This window comes from Octopus bimaculoides, chromosome 2, assembly GCF_046866305.1.
Source record: "Octopus bimaculoides isolate indiv1 chromosome 2, ASM4686630v1, whole genome shotgun sequence".
Classification (NCBI taxonomy): domain Eukaryota; kingdom Metazoa; phylum Mollusca; class Cephalopoda; order Octopoda; family Octopodidae; genus Octopus; species Octopus bimaculoides.
Genome location: NC_142929.1, coordinates 58,760,099 through 58,767,518, shown reverse-complemented (window position 1 = coordinate 58,767,518; position 7,420 = coordinate 58,760,099). Strand labels below are relative to the sequence as shown.

The following is a 7,420-nucleotide window of genomic DNA, read 5'->3' as shown; positions in this document are numbered from 1 at the left end:
CCGGCGCCATCCAGCCGGTTTCGTAAGCCGCGGCCGGGCCCCCTCGCAATCGTCGGCCCTCTAACAGTGCAGCCTCAGCCTCAGCCGAGCAACGAGCAAGTAGAAGCGGCGTCATCAGCGGTGAACGAAGCCCGCAAATCGTTTCCGCTGTCGTTATGCTTCCTTCTCGTTCTCTCTCTGGCAGCTGCCGACCGCGCAGTTTTCACCCAGCCTGCGTCCGCCCGAATACAGTGCGCTAGGCCGACGGTGCTGCACGCTTTGCGGCTCCACGAACATCAATATCTCTCTCGTCTTCCTTCCTTTCCTCGCCTCCGCGTCGGCCAGCATCAGCAGTGCTGGTAGGCGTAGTAGTAGTAGTAGTAGCAAATACCGAAACCCTGGACGGGGGATCACTCGGCTCGTCCGTCGATGAAGAGCGCGGCTATCCGCGTGAACTGATGCGAATTGCAGGACTCAGTGAACATCGACACCTCGAACGCACATTGCGGCCCCGGGATCCCATCGTCCCGGGGCCCCGTCCGGTCGAGAGGCGGTCACGACACGAAAAAGCCGTCCGCCGTTGCAGCAGCAGCAGCAGCAGCAGCGGCGGGGAGTCGGGAGTCGCAGGAAAGGGCGCGCGCCGTGGAAGCGGGCGGGCAGCGTGAACAGCTCGCCTTTCGTTCTCGCTACTGCTTCTGCTTCCGGCACGACTAGCGAGCGCGCGCCGCTCGATCCTCCGTCTCCCGCAATGCCAGACCGTCATCGCTGCGACACCTGCCACGGAGCGGCCGACATGTGCAGTAGCAGCAGGGAACGCACCGTCCGCCGTTCGTGCGCACTCTTCTGCCTGCCGCCCTCGCCGTCGTTGCCTCCTCTTATTACTCCGTGGCGGCCGTTGCCGCCGCCGCAGCCGTCTGCATCTTCGGTCGGTGTTCGCTCTGTGGATCTCGTTTGCGAGCGTTCGTGCCGGCCGACGACGACGACGACGAATCGAATGCGGTTTGCCGCAGCGACGACTTTTTTTTTCTAAGCTAATGCTGCCCTCGACTCGGACGAGACTACCCGCCGAACTTAAGCATATCGCTAAGCGGAGGAAAAGAAACCAACCGGGATTCCCTAAGTAACGGCGAGTGAACCGGGAGAAGCCCAACGCCGAATCTCGTCGGCCGCGCCGGTCGTCGAGAGCTGTGGCGCAAGGGTCGTACACGGTCGATCGTTTCGCCCGGCTAGGTTCGGAGTCCCCTCGATCGGGGCTGCCCAGAGCGGGTGCCAGGCCCATTCGGTGAGACTGTAACCGTGGCCTATACCAGTGTAGCATAACCAGCCCACTTAAGAGTATTCTTCAATCATTGGGCAATAAACTGTGCTTGCAAAGACCCGTTAAGGCAAGTGAAGTTGTTGCTGTGGCTGATGACAGTACCGCCTGATTGGCACCCATGCTGGTGGCACTTAAAAAGCAGTATTCAATGCCAGTACCGCCTTACTGGTCCCGTGCCGGTAGCATGTAAAAAGCACCATTTGAGCATGGTTGATGCCAGAGCTGGGTGGCTGGTCCCATTCCGGTGGCATGTAAAAAGCACCATTCGAGCATGATCATTGATCAAGTGTTAGAAGATGTGGTACCCACTAGGCAAATACTTTCATCGTGCCAGGTTCATTGTACAGAATATTCTCAACTCTCTTATGAGATATGCTAATAGTAATTGTTATTTGATTTATTGTCACTCTCCCGTCATCCATCACCATGTGATGAATACAATCAATTTTTTCCTTTGCGGTGACAGTTACAGGACGTCCAGATGCTGGGTCATCTTCAAGACTTTCCCTTGCCCTCCTAAATTCAGCTGCCCACTTTTGCACTGTTTAAAAATCTGGAGTTTCATCCCCTAATGTAGCAACCATGTCAGTATGAATGTCCTTGGAGGCTAAACCCTTTTTTCTGCAGGAACTTGATAACACCACGTTGGCAAATTTTGTCCAATTACAAGAGAATCAAAGCTAGTTACTTTTGAAGTCTTTTTTTAACAGTCAAATGTCAGGTTACTTGGAAAGAAACTGTGCAGTTATTAATAAACAGGTTAAAATTAATTCATGCAAGATTTCACAATTCTAGTGTCCCTCCTTTATAGTCCGCCTATGTACATTTCAGCCCACCCTTGTGTATGTGTATGTATATAACGATACACACAAACATAGACACATTAGGAAGGGCAGCCAGTCATAGAAACCAAGCCAAAACACATAAATGGAGCCTGGTACAGCTCTATGGCTTGCCAGCTCTTGCCAAACTGTCCAACCCACACCAGCGTGAAAAATGGATGAAGATGAAGATGATGATGGTGATATAGTATAAGCTTCTTTTATTTTCCATGTACTAAATCCACTCACAAGGCTTTACAAAGATGCCACACAGGGGGACTGAACCCAGAACCTTGTGGTTGGGAAACAAACTTCTTACCTCACAGCCTATTTATTTATTTATTTTATTTATTTATTTATTCTGGCTGTCTTCAATAGGAATCGCACTGAAAAATCAAGAAACTAGTGATATGTGTACTCACCTCTTTCGGATACACCATAATAATTGAATTATTCTTTCCTCCTACATCTCTTACTCTCTCTCTTTCTCTCCCATCTTGTGCATATATGTTTGAGTGTATGTATGCAGGTTAGTTTATGAGAGTTGGTGCTCGTATGTATGTTCGTGTATAGATTAATAAGTGTATATGTGTGTGTGTTTTCATCTGCATATGTGTATGCATTCTCTGAGTTGTAATATAACTGCTAATGTGCAACACTTAACATTATATATATATATATATATATATATATATATATAAATATATATTCATATGTATGTATACCAGTATGTATTTTTATATATGCATGCATACATGTATATATGTGTGTGCGTGTGTGTATACATACATACATACATACATACATACATATATGTATATATATGTATGTATGTATATGTTGCAAACATACAAATTGTATGAGAAGATGAAGATAAAATGATTTGATGAATGTCCACTCTTCCAATGAGTTTTACAGTTATTGCCTTCGTTTTCGTTAATCAGTCCTCCCAACAGAACTATTACTAATTGTTATCTAATACTTTACTTAATGACTTTTACACTTCCCAAGAGAACTGCCACATCAGTTTATATCATAGCTTCATAAATGAACAGTTTCAAAACTAACCATCACAGTTAACTACATACATATATATATATATATGTATGTATGTATGTATGTATGTATGTATGTATATTCTTTTATCTCTTATCTTTTCCTTGTTTTAGTCATTGAACTGCAGCCATGGTGGGATTCTGTCCTGAAGGGTTTAGTCAAACAAATTGCCTCTGTTACTTATTTTTTTAAAGTCAGGTTTTAATTCTATTGGTCTTTGTTTGCCAAACCACTATGTTATAGAAACTTGAACAAACCAATACCAGCTGTCAAGCACTGGGAAGTGGAAAAAACAAATACAAATACACAATCACAGACACACATACACATGCATATAAGACAAGCTTCAAGCTTCCACACAGTTTCCCTCTATGAGATTCACTCACAAGGCATGAAATTGGTCTGAGGTTATAGTAGAATATATTTGCCCAAGAGTAAAAATGAAACTATGAGGTAGATAAGCTTGCTTCATAACCACACAGCCATGCATGCATGCATTTTATGTATATGTACAAACATACATAGAACAATAAATAAAATTACTGTCACCCTCACATATTTTTGTTGAAGACCTAACGTTAAATCCTGACAACAGGAACATCAAGAGACAGGAACTAGTCACAACATTCTCATGAGATAGGAATGGAGCTTGGGAAATATAAATGCTCATACATGAGAGTCAACTGAGGAAAGATTGTCGACCAGATAGGGGACATGTACATCAATGGCTTGTCTATCTCTCCTATCTCTAATGATGAGATCTCCCCTATCTCTAATGATTGGAGCTGGCTGCATTTAACAAGACCATATCGTGCGATGCTTTTGCAGTGCCAGTGCTAGTATCAACATTTGGGATGCTGGACACTTAATGAGATCCACAGCCTGGATGTCAAACTTAGAAAGGTACTGAGCACCACTGGCAACTTCCACATCAACAGTGACGCTGATAGGATTTATGTGAGACAAAGCGGTGGGGGTAGAGGCATAAGGTTAGTCCAAGCAACCTTTAAATGTCACATTGTATCCCACAGACAACACCTGCTGAACAGTAACGAAAGAAATGAGCACATCCTATGCATACTCAAAAGTGAGAGCAATAAAATCTCTAGAGTTGGAGAACTACTCAGCAGGTACTCTGAGAATACAACTGTCTCATGCAACCCAAAGGAGGCTGGACTAGCAAACCTAATCAGAACCTTGGGGGTAAAGTATGCATCAGCAGAAAACAATGCATGGGTACATAGCCTGTAAGCTGGAAGATAACAACAGCATTGGCCAGAACAGTACCCTCTCTTGACCCTGTGATGGATGCATTACATTCCACCTTGAAGGATATGCCTTTGCTATCCTTCAACAGGAGATAACGGTTAAATACCTGATAAACAAGAGAGACAAAGACACCGTTAAACCTCCGGTAGTTAACTTGAGGCATTCTTGTATAGATATGCCCATATATATATATATATATATATATATAAAAATTTAATGAATGGAGTAAAACACATATATATATATATATATATATATATATATATATCATCATCATCATCGTTTAACGTCCGCTTTCCATGCTAGCATGGGTTGGACGATTTGACTGAGGACTGGTGAAACCGGATGGCAACACCAGGCTCCAGTTTGATTTGGCAGAGTTTCTACAGCTGGATGCCCTTCCTAACGCCAACCACTCAGAGAGTGTAGTGGGTGCTTTTACGTGTCACCCGCACGAAAACGGCCACGCTCGAAATGGTGTCTTTTATGTGCCACCCGCACAAGCCAGTCCAGGGGCACTGGCAACGATCTCGCTCGAAAATCCTACAGGAGCCAGTCAGGCGGTACTGGCAACGGCCACGCTCAAAATGGTGCATCTCATGTGCCACACGCACAAGAAGCAGTCCAGGGGCACTGGCAACGATCTTACTTGGCTTGCCGGGTCTTCTCACGCACAGCACATTTCCAAAGGTCTCGGTCAGTAGTCATCGCCTCGGTGAGGCCCAATGTACGAAGGTCTTGCCTCACCACCTCAGCCCAGGTCTTCCTGGGCCTACCTCTTCCACGGGTTCCCTCAACTGTTAGGGTGTGGCACTTTTTCACGCAGCTATCCTCCTCCAGTCTCACCACATGTCCATACCAGCACAATCGTCTCTCTTGCACGCCACAACTGATGCTTCTAATGTTCAGCTTTTCTCTCAAGATACTTACACTCTGACAGGTATTCACATTGACATTACACATCCAACGGAGCATACTGGCTTCATTCCTTGCGAGCTTACGTATGTCCTCAGCAGTTACAGCCCATGTTTCACTGCCATGTAGCATGGTTGTTCGTACGCATGCGTCATACAGTCTGCCTTTTACTCTGAGTGAGAGTCCCTTTGTCGCCAGCAGGGGTAAGAGCTCTCTAAACTTTGCCCAGGCTATTCTTATTCTAGCAGCTACACTTTCAGCGCACCCACCCCCACTACTAACTTGGTCGCCCAGATAGCGGAAGCTATCGACAACCTCTAGTTTTTCACCCTGGAATGAGATAGAAGTTGTTTCCTGTTTGTTTGCAGTCTTTATTGCACCTGAACATCTGCCACAAACAAAAACTAACTTGCTAGTTAACCTGCCTTTGATGTTGCTGCACCTCTTATGTGTCCATAGCTTGCACCGGGTACATCTTATAGAGTTACTACCTACTCCTTTTCTACATACTGAGCAGGGCCATCTACCTGAAGGGGTTTGTGTTTTATCTACCTTCCTACTTATTAGGATTTTGGTTTTAGCTAGGTTGACTCTAAGGCCCTTCAATTCTAGACCTTGCTTCCACACCTGAAACTTCTCCTCTAGTTCTGATAGTGACTCCGCAATTAGGGCAAGGTCATCAGCATAGAGGAGCTCCCAGGGGCAACCTGTCTTGAACTCCTCTGTGATTGCCTGGAGGACTATGGTAAATAAGAAGGGGCTGAGGACGGAACCTTGGTGGACCCCTACCTCTACCCGGAATTCATTGCTGTACTCATTTCCAACCCTCACCTTACTGGCAGCATCTCTGTACAGGGCTCGCACAGCTCTCACTAACCATTGTTCTATCCCAAGTTTCCTCATTGACCACCAGATAAGGGATCGGGGGACCCTGTCAAAGGCTTTCTCCATGTCAACGAAAGCCAGGTACAGAGGTTTATCCTTAGCTAGGTATTTCTCCTGCAACTGTCTCACTAGAAATAAGGCATCAGTAGTGCTTTTACCTGGCACGAACCCAAACTGCATCTCATCTAAATTGATTCGCTCCCTAATTAGTTGGGCTATGACCCTCTCTGTAACTTTCATAGCCTGATCTAACAGCTTGATGCCTCTGTAATTATTTGTATCTAAAGCGTCACCTTTACCTTTGTAGCAGTTGACTATGATGCTGCTACACCAGTCATTGGGTATGACTCCTTCGTGTATCACCTGGTTTGTAATACGGGTGACTAGGCTATAGCCAACACTGCCAGATATTTTGAGCATCTCTGCAGTGATTCCTGATGGGCCGGGGGCTTTCCCGGTCTTCATACTCTTAATTGCTTTATCTACCCTGGTACTATCAACTCGGATAGCTGGTCCCTCTATTGGGTCGACATACGGCAGGCTCTCTTTCTCCCATTCATTCTCTTTATTAAGCAATCTATCGTAGTGGCATCTCCAGACCTCTTTCTTTGCATCCTCATTTAATGCAAGCGTACCATCATCCATGCGAACACATTTCTCTCCTACAACATCACTATTCTCTCTCCTACACTGTCTTGCAACACGAAATACCTCGAGTCTTTGGTCCTCACGGCACAGAACATTGGCAAATCTTTCCTTATCTGCTTCCCCTCTGGCTAAATAAACCTGTTGACTAGCCTCCCTTCTGGCACATTGGTACAATTCCCTGCTACCACCGTTCTTCCAGTCCTTCCAAGCCTGTTTCTTTTGTCTAATAGCCCTGTCTACCTCCTTGTTCCACCACCACGTTACTCTGGGTCGGGAGGGGACCTTACACCACCCATAAATCTGGTCGGTGGCTTTCAACAGGTTGTCCCGCAGAAACCTCCAATTGTCTTCCACGTTGTATGATGCTATATCCCCTTCTATTTCGTTAAATGCTTCAAGTAACTTGTCTCTAAGTCTCTGTCCGTTTGCAGGGTCTTTAAGCTTCCACACCCTTCTCCTCCAAGCCTGTCTAATTCTGGGCACCCATTTTGCCTTGATCCCAAAGTCGCTAACTACTAATCTATGTTGT

The 7,420-nt window shown here is 45.7% G+C and overlaps 1 non-coding gene across 1 annotated transcript; it reads left to right on the top strand.

Moving 5' to 3' along the window:
• Positions 1 to 373: 373 nt before the first annotated feature.
• LOC149137077 (5.8S ribosomal RNA) lies at positions 374 to 532 on the top strand. The gene has a single exon (XR_016240890.1). It is a non-coding gene; the product is annotated as a 5.8S ribosomal RNA (ribosomal RNA).
• Positions 533 to 7,420: the final 6,888 nt, after the last annotated feature.